The 22,452-nt window shown below is 35.2% G+C and overlaps 1 pseudogene; it reads right to left on the bottom strand.

Annotated features, from left to right (window-relative positions):
• Positions 1 to 12,483: 12,483 nt before the first annotated feature.
• On the bottom strand, positions 12,484 to 14,298 carry LOC145035985 (isopentenyl phosphate kinase-like; annotated as a pseudogene).
• Positions 14,299 to 22,452: the final 8,154 nt, after the last annotated feature.

Raw genomic sequence — 22,452 nt, forward strand, 5'->3', positions numbered from 1 at the left:
AGAATATTTTATCAGAATTAATGACTAATATGGTACTTATAGGTTTCGAATAATAGTTATGAACATAATTATAATTTATCCTTCAAGGTTATTATGTGTAGCTTAACTTACATAAATTTCTAGTGAAAAACCAAAAAGTCGTGGGCAGAGCCTCGATACCGAGCACTTCTTAATGCTCGACTCTATGCTACCCCAGAGCCTCGATAAATTAGAATTCTTCAAAATCCCAAAAATACTTTAGAAATTTGGAGGTTTAGAGAGAGAGAGAGAGAGAGAGAGAGAGAGAGAGAGAGAGAGAAGATAGATTAGTGTGTAAATGAGAGGTGTGGTTTGATTTCTATTTATAGGAAGAAATTAAGTAGGTCGCACTACCTACCTACTAGGCATGCCATGCATATCGGTAGGTGGGGAGGGTGGATTTGGTCTTTGTTGAGTCTAGGAGTTACGTCATTGCGCTAGTTTACTAGATCCATTAATGTCACGGTTTGCGCCTGTCCAGTCGTGTTTTTGTAATTAGGGCTTAGTATATATGGTGCATCCATGCATAGTTATTGGTACAGTTCATGAAAAATCTCTCTTTGATTGTACTATAACCCTAGCACACCTCTACAGTTGAAGTTCTTTGTCAAGATCTTCTAAGGTGTTGTAGTTTTGATCATTCAACACTTGTTTGATTCATTGTGTGTTTTTGCTATTATTTACTTTCTGATTTACTTGTTAAGAATCTATACAATCTTAAAAGAATTTTCAACTCATAAATTGGTATCAGAGCAGGAGACTGTGTAATCCATAAGCATCTCTTATATTGAAGAAGTTTTTAAGGTTTCTGTTATCATCGTATTTGTTAAGAGTCGTCATCTTGCTATTGACCCTGCTCTTAGATCACAATCTTACGCTAACTCAGTTTACTAGTCTAATTCTTTGTAGGTTATCAAACCAAATCATCATGTCACATGATGACTCTCATTCAAACCCTATCAACATATCCGACAGTATCAGATCTACCATGATAATCCCGATTTTATACACTCATGATTATGAAGTCTGGACGCATCACTTTGAGGACTATGCTCTTGGTTCAGAGGAAAATGGGTATCTAATTCTGGAGGCGATCACCGTGGGTCCTTTTGGTCATTCTGGAACGAGTAAGGTCATCAAGATGCAGAAGGAATATAATCAGCTTTTGATTAACATAGAAAAATTTCCTCAAGATGAAAAGGACAAAGTGATGAGCAACATCAAAGCTATGAGGATGATCAGATTTTCCTTACAATATGATACCTTTCGTCTAGTTAGCTCATGCACAACAACAAAACAAATCTGGGATAAGTTGAAGGAGCTTTATTCTATAGATGAGGATTTAGAGCATTCAGTACAAACTCTTTTTCTCTCTGATTTCAGTGACATCAAGCAAAAGCCAGACGAAAAAATCATTCAGGCGTTTGATTGTTTCAATCATCCTCTCAACAAGATGATCAAACATGGAATTGGTAGAGAGGTTATAGAGCAGAAGGTCACTTTTATGAATGGCTTGAGACCCGAATGGATGGCGGTGGTTTCGACAATGAATGCTCATGAACAGTTCAAGACTTATTCGTTGGTGAAGCTTGTGGGAATACTCAAGTCACATGAAAGTGTTGTGATCAAGGAAATGAATGTGGTTTCTGGTATGGGATATTTGGCCCTTATCTCAAAGGGCAAGAGTGTGGTTGAAGAAGAAGAGTTGGATCTTTCTGAATGTGGTCTGACAAACAAAGAATATGCATTGATGGTCTCTAATCCCAAGAAGTTTCCTTGCAAAAAGTTCCCTACTTCCAAGAACCGAAACTGGAAAGGGAGCTATAGTTCTAAAAAAGCGAAAGAGGAGATTAAAAATGTTCCTCAGCAAGAAGAAGCGAAGAAGGAGAGAAATCTTGTAGGTGACTCTAGATATGACTACAATCTCTGTCCTGGCAAAAATCACTTTGCCAAAGATTCTATGTTGAGAAAGCTGTCCGAGAAGAAAGATGGAGAAGATGATGAAGCGTATCACCTGCGCAAACTGTAGGAACTAAAGAAGAAGAAAACCACTAACAATTCTATGAATGCTTTAATTCTGAAGGAAAACATTGTTGATGATGAGTTCGGAGGCGTAGAAGTCTGGTCTACAGACTCCGAAGACGAAGAAGTTCACAAGCCCACGCAAGGCAGGACTTTTGTGGCGAAGGAAGATAACTCTGAGTTTGCTGGAAGGTATTTAATGGTGTCACACCCCAAAACCGTGAACTGTGGAAACGTTCTGGGGCGGAGGACGTCATGTACAGTATCACAACAATGAAAAGTAGTAAACAAGCAACAACATTATCCATTGCATTAATAATATAATTTTAATACAAGTGTGTTCTGTCAAATTATAATAGACACTAAAGTATAATCAAAATGAAAGATGAGTCTTGATCGAGCTCCATCTTCTCTAAACCTTGCATCGGTACCTGTCTATCGTTGACCTGAGGATACAAGTTATTTTGAAAGGGAGTATCAGCTTTAAAGCTGGTGAGATCATAAGTATTAATGTGTCTTAATTTGTAAAACTTGTAATGAAAGACTTGAAATTGTTTTGAAAGGAAGCTCGTATAAGTTTGAAAATGTTTGTAGAACAACTGTTAACGTTTGAAAAATCCTAGAAATCCCTATGATTCCTACTATTATAAAAGGGAGTCTTCTACCAAGACCTAACTGTTCTGAATGTAGCCTTCTACCAAGACTTAACTGCTCTGAATGTAGCCTTCTACCAAGACCTAACTGCTCTGAATGTAGCCTACTACCAAGACCCGACTATGCTACTATTATTATTATTATTATTATTATTATTATTATTATTATTATTATTATTATTATTATTATTATTATTATTATTATTATTATTATTATTATTATTATAAGAAATTGTATCCTTTGGTACAAGGATACTCAAATATAATTCACCTCATCAGTTATGTGAATGAGTCACAAGATAAAGGTAATAATATAAATAACCTAAGTATTACCCTTTGGTACTAGGGTAACTAATAATGTTAACTGAAGACATATGTAGATGTACATTTACCCCTGTTGCTAACAGTTGGGTGTAGGAATAGTTAGTCCCTTTAAGTATACATGTAATGGTATTACCCGTTGACATCCATTGATGTGCTTTTTCCTCTGTAGCTAACAGAGATTCTAGGAATGGTTAATCCTGCAAAGTATCCTTTGGTACTAGGATATTAAATCCAATTTATCCCGTCGATTATGTGATTGTATCACAAGGTAAAGATAAGAATGAGGATTATATAACATAATCTATACATATAAAATGTAATAATAACTCACCATATATTATCTATGTAAATGTACTCATGTAAGCGTGTTTTTGTAAATGTACTCATGTAAATGTAATCATGTAAATAGATCTTTGTAATAGTATAGTAATGTACTATAATGTTTTGCATGTGCTAGCTGTAACGTTTGTTCTCTCTCTATCTCATGTATAGTAATGTACTGTGTGTACTAGCTGTAACGTGTGATCTCTCTCTATCTAGCAAGTATTGACTCATGAATGAACTGACTTATTGTATGATAATGTGTTCTAGTAATAGTTTTTGTATCTTCCTGAACTACCCCTATGGTAGTTTACTAGTAATGTAACTGGTAGGTATGAACATAGATGTATACCCTTGCTACCCAAGGGTATTGAATGAACTGGAAGAACCTTTATGACTATATATGTACACATGATATATAACTAATATTTAAACGACGTTTGGACGGGTACCCGATATCCCACCAGACCGCATCTCAAGGGCGAAAAGGAAATAGGGCGGGCAGGCCTTCCTAAGCCTTTTAAACATTCCTTATACAATTATACATATATAGGAATGCAATTGACAATATAAAAGCATAAAATAAGTTTTGTAACACTTTTGAACATGATTCCTATCTAAGTAAAGGTCGAGTTGATGTCAGCCTATAAAAATGGTTTGGAAGTATTTGTTTGAAAACACAGTTTAAGTATAACGAAAACATTTGTTTGAAACACAATTGTAAATGAGTTTGAAATGAAACATATAGTATATAAAGAACATTTTAATAAGGAGTTTTAAACATATAAAACATTTATGAAAATCATTTAAAGAAAACTGTTTGGTAAAACAGTTAATGTGTAGTAAATCATTTGAATGCTGCTTATTAATCACATGCGATTGATATAATAAGTAGAATGATTCTACTTGTATCCCCTCATAAAAGCATTTAAAAACATTTAAAACATTGATTAAGGGGTACGAGCTCACCTGTAGTGAGTGGTACGGATGAACTGAAGATGTAGGATTGCTAGGTGTCAAGTGAAGTCTTGAACACACTCTATGATCCCAGTTAACATATATATCACATATATGTATCAAATTAGCCTTTAAACAACTAATATACAAAGTAAAGACACCGTAGGGTATGATAAACACCTTTATAAAGTGCTATTGGCCTAAAGGGTTGCATCTAAGTGTTGTAGGGACAAGCTAGTGTGTTTGGGGTTCAAGGAACACTCCTTTAAGGAGTTTATAGTTTTATGGTCACTAGAAAAAGGGTTTACGGTCATAAACGCTTGGATTTAAGGCTGTAACCTCACCCCCTTTGCGACCATTTGATGTTTGAAGCTTTCTAAGCCAATCTAAGTATTCATACTTCATGTTTAAGCCTTAAGAAGTGTTGTGTGGCATCAAAACACTCCTAAATGGATTTTACAGTCTATGGACCATTTCTCCATGAGTTTACTACCTTAAACTCTCATGGACTTAGGCATTTTAGTGTTTTCAAGTCCTTAGCTCATCATGGTATTAGTCTAGGTTAGATTCTAGGCATTATGAGTAAATATGGGACATTTAAACACCTTTTGGGGTGTTTACGGTATTGGGAGATCCCCAAACCGTAAAAACATATTAATGTGAGGTTTTTGTACTTTTGTGTGATAAACTCGTCAAGGATGGATCTTGACAAGTCCCTAAGGCATTGTGAAGCATCTAGGCACCCTAAGGCACCACTTTGGCCCTATTCTTGGTGTTTACGGTTTTGGGAGACTCCCAAAACCGTGAACACCTTGTTCTAGGTGTTCTTGGTACTTTTCTTTGATATTAATATGTATACAAAGCTTTAAATGACTCTAGGATAGAAGTACTTACTTTGTGGGAGCTTGAAACGAACTAAAATTCCAAGAACACTAGTGTGTGTTCTTGGTGTTTTGGAAAACTAGTCAAAACACACAAATGGATGGATTAAAGGATGTATAATAACTAGATGTTATGTTATATCAACTAATAAAGTCGAGAAACACTTACGTTTTCAGGAAATCGGGCGAAAACCGGGCTGATACTTGAGAGAGTTTGTAGTTTACTCTTTAGGTTGAAAGAAAGAATGAAACACATTGGGGAGTAAACTCATGCTTAAGGCATGAGTTTACGGTTTTTAGGGGAGTTTACGGCCCAAACATAAAAGTTTGGTCGTGAACTTCTAAGCTATGTGGTTTTCGCGGTTTAGAAATTTCAAGACTCGAGTCGGCACATCCTTTCGCCTGTTCGTTTAAAGATTAATTATTAAAATAATCTAACGAACTTTAAATTTTCTAAAAACCAATAAAAGTGAACTTGACTTATAATTTGAAATGATTGACTCTAGGGTTTCCCCGAATGAAGATTTCAGGTTGTCACATCCTCCCCGCGTTAGAAGGAATTTTGTCCCGAAATTAGAATTCAGGTAAGGAAGTAGGCATGAATTATCAAGTCATGAGGTGGGAAAACTTCCTAATCGATTGGTTCTCGCGCTTATATGTGATTTCGGGTCCTTGGTTGGTATCCCAACGAACCTTCACTAACAGGCGACGGCGTTGCTTCGTCCGCTTGACCTCTCGGTTGAGGGTCACTACGGTTCTTATACGAAGGCGAGGATCTCGTTAATCTCGATCTCGTCGAGTGGACTCACGAGAGGCCTAACAGAAAGGTACGGTTTCAAGATCGAGTTGCGAAGGGTAAAATGTATGTCACTCCGCTCGCAGAGTAGGTGTAGTTTGTGAGATACAGGACCGATTCTGGTAAGAATCTCAGAGGTCCTAACTATCTTGGATTTAGGTTTCCACGCTTTACGAAGCTATTAATCCATTACCAAAGTGAGACTTCCTAAAGAATTTGGTCTCTGACTTGGAATTCCAAGGTTTCTTTCTCTTGCTTATCTTCCCAGTCAAGGGCCACCCCCTGCTGGGTCAAAGTCGTAAGGGTTTCTGTAATTTGCAAGGAGTTCTGGATGAACTATGACAGTATGTCTGTAAGACCTAGAATTTGGTGAATTTATGTTGGCGTCTTCGGTGACGACCAATTCCCAATGGTTTTGGATAAATTGACAGAGTACTCATGGATTTCCACATCACTAATAGTGTGCCTTCAGAATTTGACTCTCCAATTCCAAAACTCGTGTTCAGAGAACTTTACGAAAAGTATCTTCGATGGTAATCTTTCCGCGGGTTCCTTCTGACTATGAGGGTAGATAAGTAAGTCGTTACATGGAGAATGAGGAACTGATCCAAGTAAGAAAGACGGACCCTATTCATTAAACTAATGAATGCTTCGGGCGTATTGGTCCTATCTGAGGGGTATCACTACGGACTCGAAGTGTTCGCATCGAGTTCGGAAGGTAGTCTTCCGGACATCATTCCCTAACACTCAAACTGGTGATATTCGGATCTCAGGTCTATTTCTGAAAGTAATTCTTTCCTTTCATTTTCTCAACCAATTCATCTATGCGAGGCAGAGACAACGATTTCTAACGGAAAACCTTTACGGAGTCCTCGATATCTGAGGTACATACGATGCAATCCGTCGACCTCTGGAAGAATAAGACTGGAGCTCTCCAGGGTGAGAAGCTTGATCTCCCAATTCTATTGCTGAGTAGTTCGCTAACTTGTCCGGACTGTTCTTGTATTTCCGTAGGGGTTCAGACTGTAGGGTGATCTGGTTATAGGAGTCATACTGGACTCTAAGTTTCTTCACATGACAATGGGATTACTCGTAGTCTTGGGCAGTTCTCCATCCTGAAGTTCATATTAGAATTCATACATGGTTCAACGATCACCATCTCGTGTATACGAGTCGTATATAATTAAGATTGAAAAGATAGTCGCACTACTGATTCTTCTTTAAGCTCACATTCTATCGAGGAAAAAGAAGTTAAAGTGGAATCATCAATTCTAAACCTGTAGAACCTTGATTATATAGCACCCCTATGTATACATTCTTCAGCGACAGATCAACCGTATGGATCTTTGGATTGAACTTGACGTACTGTACGAGTGGTACATCGGGGATTTCTTCGGAAAGGAAAAGAACTATATGGTACTCTGTGCATGAGTACTTCGGTGTTCTGATATGACGGCTTCGCTGAAAAGGCGATTTCGAAGAAAGAGATGTACGTATGAAGCTGGTTTTGTGCGGATCGAATTGAATCGAGTCGTATGATAATGTCGAAATTATAAAGAAACTTAAAGACATTAGATTTGAACATAAGGAATTACAGACAAAACACAATCGTGAAACCATCAACAGAATTACAATACTTTATATTTACTACAAGACTATTATTGCGAATAAGGTATACTACCAAAGACAAGTATACGCAGCACAAGCATCCCTATACCGACAGGATCCCGCAAAAGATAAGACTCTAGTTACACTAGTTTTAAATACATTTTAAAACATACAAAATACTAACGATTGGAAGGGAACCTATACTATAGTAGGGTCCTTAACTGCCTCATTCCATTATGAGGTCAAACTCCTTCGGATTCACCGTTGTCCTTCTCTGCTGGACAGTCCCTCTTGAAGTGTCCCATGACGCCACATAGATGGCATATCTGAAAGGTTTGGACATTGGTGGTTGAAGTAATGTGTTGGATCTGGGTCCTGCAGTAGCTGGTAGTATGTCTATTCTTGTTGCACTTAAACCAGTGTAACGGATGGCAACTACCCAGATGATGAAAGCTACACTCATAGCATTTCAGTAGGTTTCCGACATATTGCCTGGCTGGTGTAGGGATAATTGGCACACCAGAAGGAATGGTAGTAGGAGGTACAGATGTCGTAGCTGTGAAGGTCGTTATCGGTGGTTGTTTCTTGTTCGCTCCTCGACGCGATTTGTCCTTCTTTTTAGCCCAAAACTTCCATTTGTTACTCTTCGTCTTGGAACTCGAAGCATCGTGGTAGTTTGTTGCTCATTGAGGTACTTGATTTTTACATGGATTGGAACTGTTGTTAACAATCCTGCTAACATTCAGGTTGTTAGCGCTAAGGTGGGTCACAATAGCTGACACGGCAGCCGAAACTGCAGCTTGAAAGGTAGCCGTATCAATCTGAAGAGTCGGTGCTTGGTTGATGGGTTGATTATTTTTCTTTGGTGACATGATTCTATTTCACGGAAAGAAAATGAATTTGTGAGCCAGCAGGGTTGAACCTAGACGTAGTTCGACTGTTTATGTAAAAAATAGAAGTATGTTCTCGAAGGTTTGACCTACATCCCTATGATGCAGTCCTAGTACTGAGTGGAACTAAGTTCGTAAAATGGTCTCAAGACTCTTTTCGTTCAAGCCGAGGTATTGTTGGTTGGTGAATAAAATGATCCAACCACTAAAAGAGACTTTGAAATGTCTCCGGAGCTAAATTGCTATAGTCCAATGACTTGACTAAAGCATGTTTAAGATATACTCCAATGAAAGTATGATGAGAGTATTTTAATAAAGAATGACACAGAAGTTATCGGACAGTCAATATCTTTGATATTCATGATGTAAAAGTTCGGGAAAATGACCTTGTAAAAGGTCTTACATCATATCCAGAGTAGATAGTCTTTGACAACATAAAGACCTAACCAAAAGTACTTACAGTACAAGATAGTTTCATAGAAAATGCCACATCCGGCATAGACAGAAAAGAATTCCTTTTAACAAGTAAAAATAACGTAAGGCATCTACTATTGGCGACGGTCACCCCTGTGGTGAACCCTTAGTTCAGCTAGTTGACGTTCCATATCAAGTAGGTATCTTTTGTATACCGTCTGACGTACTCGGAGCTCTATGACTTCGGCTCGGGTTTCAGCTAGTGCTTGCAGCAGGATTTCGTGGTCTCTCTCAGATCTTTCACGAGCATGTTCAAGGCTGTTGGTGCGAAGGATATGCATCCCTCCATTGGTGTCAACTTCCGTGATATGATGTAGAGCTGTCCTGCCCTGAATTTCGTTTCGGGCAACTCTACGGATCAGGATTGGTAGAACTCTGTCTGTTGTGCTCCCTTTATTTATGTTGTAGAAGCTTCAGTTTCCATTAAACAACATAGGTTGATCGTGATCTTCGCTCCATGCTTCCAAACATTCGACCCATGGAGGCGTCGGGCCATGAAAAGCCAGACGAGGGTTAGGATTTGGAATGGGAGCTACCGGGGGTATGTTTTCAACCTCGGGTTCAGAGTTACCATCATCCGAAAGGTCTTCACCATGGTGATCATTCAAAGGGATCGGATAATCATTCTCTGGTTCCTCCCCAAACCATCCATCAATGACCTCATTCGGAAGGTACTGGTTACTGTGGGGATGGAGTCCAACCATGTTATCTACGTGAGAATTGGGGTAAGAAAATAATTATTAGACGAACTATCTAGATAATTATTTAGAAAATATTCATTAGTTACATCACTATTTGTGAAGTGCATACCAGTTATATGTAATCGAAACTGGATAGGCCTTCGAATAAGTGACCTTAACTCCAAATTCATAAAGAACAGGGGTAAAGCAAATTTTTCACAGATTCTAAGTCTATAATATCCTAGTTACATATAACTTTAGTGTATCCAATTAGCAACTATCAACTTAGAAATGAAGATCCCTTTTAGTTCTCAAGTATAAAGTACTTATAGTAACACCAAATGCTCCTATAGTATTTTAAGTTTAATGTTATGTTCTACTATTCTCATTATGGTATTGTTGGTAAGATTTTAGACTTGTTGCAACCACACAACTACACTTAGGCACATGCTAGTCAACCCTCGGATAATATAACTGATCAGGCTATATCTTCCCAGTTTTGACTATATGTCTCTAAGTCCACCTGTGTTGCCCAACAATCGTAATTCTTTTGTACTGTCCTAGTGACATTGATTTTAGTATGAATGTAGGCGCGTATACTTAATTAAATATTTTATTATTTAAACTATAAACTCTTGGTCAAAGTATTTTTAATCCCATTGTATTAATATTCTGTATATCTTTTATGGGTTGATATACTTAATTCACTATAAACAATGCTCTGATACCAATCTATCACACCCCAAAACCGTGAACGGCGGAAATGTTCTGGGGCGGAGGACGTCATGTACAATATCACAACAATGAAAAGTAGTAAACAAGCAACAACATCATCCATTGCATTAATAATATAATTTTAATACAAGTGTGTTCTTCCAAATTATAATAGACCCTAAAGTATAATCAAAATGAAAGATGAGTCTTGATTGAGCTCCATTTTCTCTAAACCTTGCATTGGTACCTGTCTATCGTTGACCTGAGGATACAAGTTATTTTGAAAGGGAGTATCAGCTTTAAAGCTAGTGAGATCATAAGTATTAATGTGTCTTAATTTGTAAAACTTGTAATGAAAGACTTGAAATTGTTTTGAAAGGAAGCTCGTAAAAGTATGAAAATGTTTGTAGAACAACTGTAAACGTTTGAAAAACCCTAGAAATCCTTATGATTCCTACTATTATAAAAGGGAGTATTCTACCAAGACCTAACTGTTCTGAATGTAGCCTTCTACCAAGACCTAACTGCTCTGAATGTAGCATTCTACCAAGACCTAACTTCTCTGAATGTAGCCTTCTACCAAGACCCGACTATGCTATTATTATTATTATTATTATTATAAGAAATTGTATCCTTTGGTACTAGGACACTCAAATATAATTCACCTCATCGGTTATGTGAATGAGTCACAAGATAAAGGTAATAATATAAATAACCTAAGTATTACCCTTTGGTACTAGGGTAGCTAACAGTGTTAACTGAAGACATCTATAGATGTACATTTACCTCTGTTGCTAACAGCTGGGTGTAGGAATAGTTCGTCCATTAATGTATACCTGTAATGGTATCAACCGTTGACATCCATGGATGTGCTTTTACCTCTGTAGCTAACAGAGATTCTAGGAATGGTTAATCCCATAAAGTATCCTTTGGTACTAAGATATTAAATCCAATCTATCTCGTCGATTATGTGATTGTATCACAAGGTAAAGATAATAATGAGGATTATACAACATAATCTATACATATAAAATGTAATAATAACTCATCATATATTATCTATGTAAATGTACTCATGTAAGCATGTTAATGTAAATGTACTCGTGTAAATGTAATCATGTAAACATATCTATGTAATAGTATAGTAATGTACTGCGATGTTCTGCGTGTCCTACCTATAATGTGTGGTCTATCTCTATCTGGCATGTATAGTAATGTACTTTGTGTACTAGCTGTAACGTGTGATCTCTCTCTATCTAGCAAGTATTGACTCATGAATGAACTGACTCAATGCATGATATCGTGTTCTAGTAATAGTTTTAGTATCTTCCTGAACTACCCATATGGTAGTTTACTAGTAATGTAAGTGGTACGTATGAACATGGACGTCTACCTTTGCTACCCACGGGTATTGAATGAACTGGAAGAACCTTTATGACTATATATGTACACATGATATATAACTAATATTTAAACGACCTTCGGATGGGTACCCGATATCCACTACTAGAAAAACAGGCTTTTACGACGCTCATTGCGCGTCGTAAAACGCTCAGACGACGCGCAAATGCGCGTCAAGAAAGGCCCTGTCATAAAGAGAGACGACGCGCATTTACGACACACATTTATGATGCGCATTTACGATGCGTGGTTATGACACGCAATGTGTATCAAGGAAGGCCCTGTCATAAAGGAAGACGACACGTATTTGTGTGTCGTAACCTTACGACGCACGTGTTGATGACACGTAATGCGTATCAAGGAAGCCCCTATTAAGAAAGGCCATGTCATAAATGAAGATGACTCACATTTTTGCGTATCATAATTTTAAATGTTTTTAAAAAAAATATATTTGTATATTTATTAATTTTTAAATTAAATTTGCATCTAATATCTCATAATAGAAATAAAATATCATATGCAAAAAATACAATCCATTGCATAAAATTTAATGTCATACAATTCTATTTTTTACAATATCTAAATTTTCATGTAATATACTCTATACATCAAATTCTAACTAAGTAAAGTTGCATCTTGCCTTTCATAATTCTTTAAGACAAATGCTCCAAGCAGCTGATTATATGGATAGCCAGTTGTACATTGGCCCATCTCACTCAAGAATGACTTAGCTAAATTCAACTCTCAGTCTTTACTGTAACTTGCTGATAATGCTGCAAGATTTGAATCAAGTGGCTTCATATTCCTTTCTTCCATCAACTTTAAATGATGGACAAAATACACAGAAACAAAAAAACATTGTAGAGGAATGGGTATCCTCTGCAAAACAAAACAAAAAATATATATCAAAAAATGAAATTTTTTATAGTTTTATATTATAATTACGCCTAGAGTATTGCATACCTGAAGAACCATTTGTTAGCTCTACAACACTTTTTGACTCTGAACCTTGTCTTTCATCACTAACACCAGCAACTTTTGTAGCCCCTAAGACTACGCATAAAAGTTAGAAAAACTAAATATTCCAAAAATACCCATGGGACTCTTTTTGTCCCAGAATTTGAATTAAACCACAATTGATGCTTCGATTTCTTTGTTTCTTACAACTTCAACACGAAGTTTTACGATGTTGTATTTTAATGTTTCATTATTTTTTTTGACTAAGTATTCTATTTTTTTAGTTATACCAAATGTGCTGCAAGATGACTTATAATTACATCTCCACTTAATATAGTGCATACAATTACAATTTACAATTACATCCCTATTGTTAGATGCTACTTACCAGTGACTCATTGAGTACTGCATCCCCATGCGAAAACCTACATGGCAATATCAAATTATCATTGTTAGAATCATGTAACAATATCATATATTTTTCAAGGTCGTATTGTGAATGAACACTGTGAATGATAGTAAATGACAATTTTAACCTTTTATGTTGAGAAACTTAAAACTTACTGGAACAAAATCGCAGTCAAGGGCAATAAACACTGTTGACACATCAGCAGATGCTATCTGTAAAACCAGAAGATTGTTATTGTTGTATTGTTGTGTAAAAGGAGTATAAATTTAAAATGAGTTGATGGACGATAGTTTTTGAGTGCTTCCTAACATTTCTTTCATGGGTTGACCATCCACAAGAAAATGGAGACATCGCAACTGATGGAATACCCTATGCAAAAGGAGTTAAAAACATAAGTCAACATGTAATTGGATATCCAGAAGTCAAAATTAAAATGAGTGGAAACTTTAGTTTGGTAATGAGAAGTCTACCTCTTGCAAGTGCTCTAACTATTTCAAGATTGAGGGATGTCACCTAATAAAATGAGAAACAGTTAGACATAAATTTAGTAGTAAATGAATAACATAAGATATACTAAAAAGGCAATGAAGGTGAAGTTTATACAAAAGGTGATATTACAAAGATACAACTTGAAAAAAAAATAGAATGAGGGTATAGCCTTGAAACAACAATAATAAGCTAGTGGTAAAGCAATAGAGCATACAGAAATCCTAGTAGCAACAAAGCCAGCTTTCACAAGAGGTTTATTCAACCCCCCCTTTATGAACACCAGATTTGCTAGCTTGGAAGTGACCAAAAGAACCTGAAAAACAAAGTGGCACATAAAATGGATAAAAAAAGGAAACTTGATTGTTAATGTGCCAAATCATTGGAAATTAATTTCAGTGAAAACTTTTTATCATAGAGAATGAATAAGCAAGCAAGATTCTTTACTCACCACCTCCATGAATAACAACGAAACTGTTGTAGTCAAAAGCTTCTTGTTCTTTAAAAGCATCCAATATAACTGAAGTTTCTGAAATTCCAGGGAGTTTGCTCCAATCCATTTCAAAAACTGGCCAAGATAAAGATCCAGACATCATTTCCTCCGGCAACTGTGAAGAAACCTCAACAAGATTGCATGTGATTGCGGCACCTCCTAATACGCAGAAACCCCAATCAGTAGTGAACGTAGACAAACTGAGACTAATCATGATTTTAAAGAAGAACAGAGATTACTTTAGGAATCCCATTTCCCCTAGTTCATAAACATAGAATAAAAAATATAACTGAAACTAGAACAAGGTTAACTCTCTTATTAATTCATTTTTAATTTTTAATAAACTAAACACAAGAACTTGGCCAACTCACCTGTACATATTTTGACTTCTAGGCAGTCAATTCCTCGGTCAAGATTGTTAACCTATAAAAGGAAAAAAAATAGATAAATTAAATATACTTCCTAAGTCATGAAAAGGAAATAAAAACGTATGCTTTTACTGGAACCCAGTTTATATCGAGTAACAAGTAAATGAATATTTGTATTAAATTGAATACATAAAGCAAAATGATTATTAAGTATTAAGAAAAATAGGATAAATGAATATTGTACTTTCATTTATTTGTTGATTAAAGCATCCTACTTTTGTTTCTTTCTAGTGCAACGTTAAAAAATCTACCTATTTATAGCATACTTTTTCTTATCAAGACATTTTACTTTCAAAAATCTACTTAATTACATCATTGCACTTATAGTTATTCGTATTAAAATTATAAAATCTACCAAATCATAGTAATGAAAATTGTTATGTATTTGTATGACATTGCAACAGTTGATTATAATGTTGTAATAATAGAAAGAAATGAAAGTAAGATGCTTTAAAAATTAATAAAAATAAAAATATCTCACCTATATTAAAGATGTTCACGATGATTGGTTAAAAGTGGATTAATTACATATATTCTCTCCCTTTTTCCAGGAGGAGGAATCGATAATTTTCTAATTTCTTCACTTTCTTTATCAATATCAAATAAAGAAACTAAACCTACTTCCTCCATTGCTGCAATATCTTCAACAAGAACTGGTGAAGCAACAAAATCCTTTTCATTTATTTCATCAAGTTGTTCTTCATCAAGATTTATCTAAATCAAAGAATCAGAAAGCACCATGGAAAGTGTATGAGGAAAAATGATTTACTTACATTAAGTATCAGAAAACTTATCGCTTAATATTGTTTACAAAAGTAAAGAACTTCAATTAAAAAGTTAGAAAGAACAATAATGTTTTATAAAGATACTTGATACTACTTTTATTTTCAAATTCGTTTACAGAAAGTATTATAAGATCTGATAAAATTATAAGTAACACTTCAAGAAGTAGTCTTGATTATTGTTGTTTAAGTAAAAATCAACATAAACAACCAAAAACTTTATACAAAAAATAAAGAAGCAAAAAATGCATATCGTTTTCCATTAAAAAAACATTCGTCCTGAAAGTTTCCACAAGTGTTATAATATCTTATAGTGTAAAAAACTACAAATGAAAATAAAATTTTGTTATTTTGGTGGAATAAAAATCGTTATGCTAATACAATTACATACCCTAATATGAAAATGTGAATGGATGCATATTAACAAACTTTGGAATGTTCTGAATCTGCATCAAGAGCTTCTAATTGCCCAGTTAAAGAAGATCCATCAATCACTTTCTCTATTGCACTAACTACAAAAGATTTGGATTCAGATCTTCCAGCTATAAATTTCCCTATAAAGAAAGATCAAATTACATAAGGAAAACATATATGAGGACATATTTGTAAAAAGTTAGGACTTAATAAGTCTTTCTTTTTGTATTAAGTAAGAAAAACACTCTATATATAGTTTACATGATTGAGTTTTGTCCCCATTGGCCATTGATCCAATCAAAAAGTTAAAGAAAAAAAAAAGAACAAAATATTTCATATAGTGAATTGTTCATAAGTTTAAAAGAGTAGCATAATAGTTGAATAAGATACAATTGTATATGTGGAGATTGTTTGGATGCGAATTTAAACTGATTATCATGATTCGACTTCACAGTACTCAGCTTATGATTTTGAATTTTTTATTATTTGACGACAAAATTATCCAGATATGGAGATGTGCAGATATGAATTTGCTTTAAGAAAATTAATTATTGAGATAAATGTGGAATTACCTAACTAGCCCTAGTGGGATACACCTAATTATCTGATTATGATTCTTTGAAATCGCAATAATCACTTTGAAAATGCCCCTATGATTGTGTATTTGTTCGCATAAAAACTTGCGAACATTCAATCAAAATCGCTAACAAAATGCAATGTCAGATAGGAAAAATTAGGATTTGAAGAAAGGTAGCTCTTTATGTGAATACTATTCCACCATTAATGTCGACATAATTTATGTTTAGACTCGCGCATTCATAACATAAGAAGAATAAAACAAATCGAAAAATCGAGACCTTCACTTTACAAATATAGCAAAAACGAGAAACCGCATCGGTGAAAATTCAAACACATAAATGCCCAGTTGAGCATAAGAAAAAAGAAATGAAAACCCATTTTTCAAGCACACAGTTAAGCATAAACAAGTGGAGACAGGAATCCCAAAATCATCAACATATATTTCATTGATTCCATGATTGAAATGAAACACTTACGAGTTAATGGTTCTGCCATTGTTCTTGAGGCTGCCGCCTTCGCCTCCTTCAATGTCCGGATCTCGTGATGCCATGAGAAAGATGATAGTTAGTGACTGAAATAACGATGTTTTAGATAAGATCACCGAAGAGGGAAGAACGATGGTAAACTAGGGTTTTTGAGAGAGACAGATCAGCAAAATAAGAGGTGCCACAATTTTTATAGGAATTATTAGTTAGAAATATTGTGAACGTGAGAGAAATTGAACCCCGGGATTTGGATTCCGGTGAAGTATCGGAATTGGCAACACAAACACGAACGCGTTTCTTGTTCCTGTAAGCCGAACAAGAGAGTGAAAACCGGTGATGAAAATGAAAGAAAGTCATCGGAGGTTAAACGGAAGGTGGTTTGAAAGGCTAAATTGGCCCGGAAACCAATGAGTCTTTTGACTTTTGTACCTGATATGTAAGGGAAACAAGCATCAAAAGGTGCTCAAAGGGGTTTTAGGGTTTCTATGGATGGAAGAGGATTTTAAGAACTTCAAAAATATGAAATTATCGATCTTCTACACATCAAACACCAATTTGGGAAAATCGCATATTAGGAAGTGAAAAATATAATTTAAGGAACTTCACAACTAAAAATCGAATGTCAGGAACCCACACAATGCTTTTAGGGTTTCTTTTGATCGATGAGGATTTCATAACATACCAAGAAGAAGAAGGAGAGTATAGGCAGGGTTTTTAATTTTTGGTATTTCATTTCCCTCTTAGCAATTAAAAATTTGGACAACGCGCGTTCATGAAAAAATTATAAAGCGACAGTTCTACACGACACGCTCTTTTATGGTAGGTGCCCTCCGTGTTTTTTATTTTTCTTGTTGGACTCTAATTTTAGGGCACACATAAATACGTGTCCTCTATCCTTCATATTTAGGAAAGCTGACATTCATTTTTAGGGCACCGACAAATGCATGTCCTCTATCATTGTGTGTCATTGTTTGCGCGTCATTAAAGGGCTGTTTTCTAGTAGTGATCCCACCAGACCACATCTCAAGGGCGAAAAGGAAATAGGGCGGGCAAGCCTTCCTAAGCCTTTTAAACATTCCTTATATAATTATACATATATAGGCATGCAATTGACAATACAAAAGAATAAAATAAGTTTTGTAACACTTTTGAACGGCATTCCTATCTAGGTAAAGGTCGACTTGATGTCAGCCTATAAAAATGGTTTTGAAGTATTTGTTTGAAAACACAGTTTAAGTATAACGAAAAAAATTTGTTTGAAACACAATTGTAAATGAGTTTGAAATGAAACATACAGTATATAAAGAACAGTTTAATAAGGAGTTTTAAACATATAAAACGTTTATGAAAATCATTTAAAGAAAACTGGTTGGTAAAACAGTTAATGTGTAGTAAATCATTTGAATGTTGCTTAATAATCACATGTGATTGATATAATAACTAGCATGATTCTGCTTGTATCCCCCCTATAAAAACATTTAAAACACTGATAAAGGGGTATGAACTCATCTGTAGTGAGTGGTACGGATGAATTGAAGACGTAGGATTGCTAGGTGTCAAGTGAAGTCTTGAACACACTCTATGATCCTAGTTAACATATAATATCATATATATGTATCACATTAGTCTTTAAACAACTAATAAACAAAGTTAAGACACCCTAGGGTATGCTAAACACCTTTATCAAGTGTTATTGGCTTCAAGGATTGCATATAAGTGTTGTAGGGACAAGCTAATGTGTTTGGGGTTCAAGGAACAGTACTTTAATGAGTCTACGGTCTTATGGTCACTAGCAAAAGGGTTTACGATCATAAACCCTTAGGTTTACAGTCGTAAGCTCACCCCCTTTGTGACCATTTGATGTTTGAAGCTTTCTAAGCCAATCTAAGTATTCCTACTTCATGTTTAAGCCTTAGGAAGTGTTGTGTGGCATCAAAACACTACTAAATGGAGTTTACGGTATATGGACCATTTCTCCATGAGTTTACAACCTTAAACTCTCATGGACTTAGGCATTTTGGTGTTTTCAAGTCCTTAGCTCATCATGGTATTAGTCTAGGTTAGATTCTAGGCATTAGGAGTAAATTGATGGGTTTTGGTCATAAGACATCCTATCTGCTCATACAAACCCGAAAGCTTGGATCTAGGTCTCTCTATTGTACATGCTTTGAATCCAAGACTATAAACCCTAATTCTAGCATGCAAGTAATCATATTAACATAAGAATGAGTTTATAATGTTACCTTGATTGTTATGTAGGAATAACAATCCCAAATCTCCTTGATTTGACTTTGGAAGGCTTAGAGTCCCAAGTGTCACTCCTCTAATGGTTCACAAACACCATAAGCAAGAGGATGAATAGGAGAGAGGTTGGAGGCTACCAAAAAGTGTAGAAACCTTAACAAGAAGCTTAGCCACGGTTTTTAGCCTTAAGGGGTCTTTATATAGCTGGGCTATTAGGGTTATCTAACAAGGAAACCCTAATTTGGATGCTTAAGCCCTAAGCAACCCATAGACTCATTTAATTAAGCCCATGGATGATTTCCTTATGGGTTTCCCATTAGAATTCGTCCATCCCTTAATATAAGGCAATCCATGGCCCAAATTATAATTATTTTATAATTAGAATTCCAGTCCCTTAAGTTTAATTAATCTCTTTTAGTCACAAAGCTAATTACCAATTAATTATTGACTAATATTAATTAAACAATATGATTTCTCCTTTAATATATTATTCCCATAATATATTAATAAATCATATTTAATCCTTTCTCTCCATAATTCATCCTATCAAGTTGCTTTGGTGAAGGCAACCCAAAAGGACCATGCACCATCGGGTCAAGTACATACCAAAATAGTTATGGGCTTAGACACTAATCTAACAGTCTCCCACTTGGATAAGTCTAATAACTATTCTGCGTATGACTTCAGATCCTGATCTGCAATCGTAGCTTTCCAAAGCCGCTGTCAACTCTGATCCTATCAGATACGCGTGTCCTTACATAAGGGATCATATATTCCTCCATTCTACATATCATATGAGACATGATTTCTAATCATTCACTTTGTACTATTTCTCGATTCCCGATTTATGACGACTGACTAATTGAACAAATCAAATTAGCTCTAGCCCGACTGAGCATTTACGTTTGTCATCACTAAACGATCGAGGGGCCCAAAAGATATCGCTTTTATCCTTCTTTGGATAAAAGGAACGGATAAACTTTGATACAATGCTTGCTTTCACTTACTAACCAAATCACACACAACAATATGTTTTATAACACCAAGTTACTAGTGCGTTTACATATTATCAATGTGCAACCAATTAGCAAGATACAACTCACACATCTTGGTTTCAAGAATATAAGATGTTATCGTCTCACCAATCACTCGTGATACAATTCATGGAGTGATCCAAGTGAGCGTGGGTTTAATCCAATGCTCAAATTCATATTCATAAGCACTCATGAATGTTGCAGCAAACATTTGCTTATGTCCAATACTCTTTTAGACAATCCAGACACCAATTCATGACAGTCTTCATTCATACCTACTTCCAACATATGAACGACTGTGGCCCGTTTGAATAATTCGATTAGTCTTAATAAACTAAATTATTCTGGAGGTCAAAACACGCAAAGTGAAACACAAGAATAATACTAATCCCATATGGCCTCAACCCTTTGAGTATAAATAAAACTCCTTTTATTTATCACCATATTGATTACTCATTATTTGTCGTTTCAGGTAATCAACTTCTTACTTGAATTACAACACTTATCCCATGCTCCTAGCATGCACACAATGTTCACCTATGGTTCTTACTTTGTGAAATAGATCACATTGAACACATTTCCAGTCATTCTCATTTCATAACTCCGAAGCCTTTTTCATAAGTGAAAGAATATCAAAATTCTTGCTACTTATAGAATATGCTAAATTCTAACATTCTATGCAATGATTCTTTCGTAATGTCACTGCACCAAAGTCACAAAGACTATTGCTAATGATGTTACAAAATCTTTTATCGTAGATTGTTACAAGACAATTCCTTAGATATGATGTCTCTCACTCAAAGTACATTCCTTTCAACATCCTTTTGCATAAAAGTTTCTAATCTAGACATAGATTTTTCAATATTCAATTCCCAATATGGACACGCTTCCATACTTTCCATATGGCAACTCATTCTTAATAGAATCTTATCTATTCATAATGATGTCGATATGGTCCATTTAATACCATGCTTCCAACTACTCACAAGCAACCAATCCTCGTCGAACTTTGGATTGTCCTTTGATAGTTGTTTAATTATTTTAGTCAAAACCAATTCTAGTCCCTTTTTCCCTCTAAATGTGCTAGACATTTGGAAAATTTTATAATGGTCAAATATTAAAGCATTTGCAATCGATCCTATACCCGAAGCGTATAGGACACGACGCATAATGTTTTATTTGCTATGTTCTCAAAATTTGAATTGTAAAGAGGAATGCCGTAATCATAATCGAAATTTTAAGAACACACTATGTATCTTTGACTAAATTTATTAACATTCCACAACCTAATCCTTTAGATTTGAAATGAAGCATAATATTCTCTCCCTATATTATAGCAAAACAACTTTACAACCCTTACGAGTTTGCAAGGTATAACTCTTGTTTTCTATAATTAATATTGTCAACTTGAAAAACTTTCCATAATAATCATACAATCATAACTTTTATGCTCCCACTATCATGATGATTATTATAAATACATAACACTTATGCTCCTACTAGCTTCAACATGTATTCAAAACATCTTAACTTCCAGAAAAACGATACCTATTGAATTTCTTAAGTCCATGTTTCTAATACTTAATGCTTTGATAATCTTTTCTCAAGGCCTCTTAAGCTTATACACCTTTTCCTTAGATAGTTCATATGTGTGTCTAAACAATTAAGACTAATTGCCAAACCTCACAATTCAAATCATGGAAAGGGATACCGTAACCATAATTGAATTCGAGAATGCAACTTTACATGAAGGAGGAAATCTTCGTGAAAGCATTTCCTCATAATCATTTTCATGAAGGAGGAAATCTTATGACACTTAGATTTAAACGGTGTATGTGTTCCTATCCATGTGAATTTGTTAAAACCAAAGTTTACGAAAAATTCAAACTCATATGGACCGAACTTTCTTAATCTTGATTTCTTGCCTTATGGTAGCACAGCTGCCCACCACGTCTTTCAAGTAGTTAAGTAGCTCACCTTTTCTTATCAATGTACTTTTCATTGATCAAGGTCCTTGCCTTTTATGCATTCAAATGAGAATTCATAGAACTCACATGCATAATTAACTCGATTGGATTGGCACAGAATCAAAATATTGTTAACACGATAGGTTGTAAACCTCAACTCATGTGCTAGTGATGATCAATAAGGTTTAGTTGACTTGTTCTTGAAACCTTTCAAGACCATTAAGGCTCCCACTGACTCCTTGACATATAAGATTCTTTTGTCAATAACCATTTCTTGACAAACAAATATACAAGAGTTAGTGTAGTTTTTATCAAAACACTTCATAAATTGGTCCTAGTTGGCCTTTATCTTATCCAAGACATCACAACTTTCCACATTTGATGAATGTTATAAACCTTTAATACTTTTCACTCATTGTCACAATCTTAACTTTA

The sequence above is a fragment of the Lactuca saligna genome, chromosome 3, assembly GCF_052625555.1.
Source record: "Lactuca saligna cultivar CGN05327 chromosome 3, ASM5262555v1, whole genome shotgun sequence".
NCBI classification, from domain to species: Eukaryota; Viridiplantae; Streptophyta; class Magnoliopsida; order Asterales; family Asteraceae; genus Lactuca; species Lactuca saligna.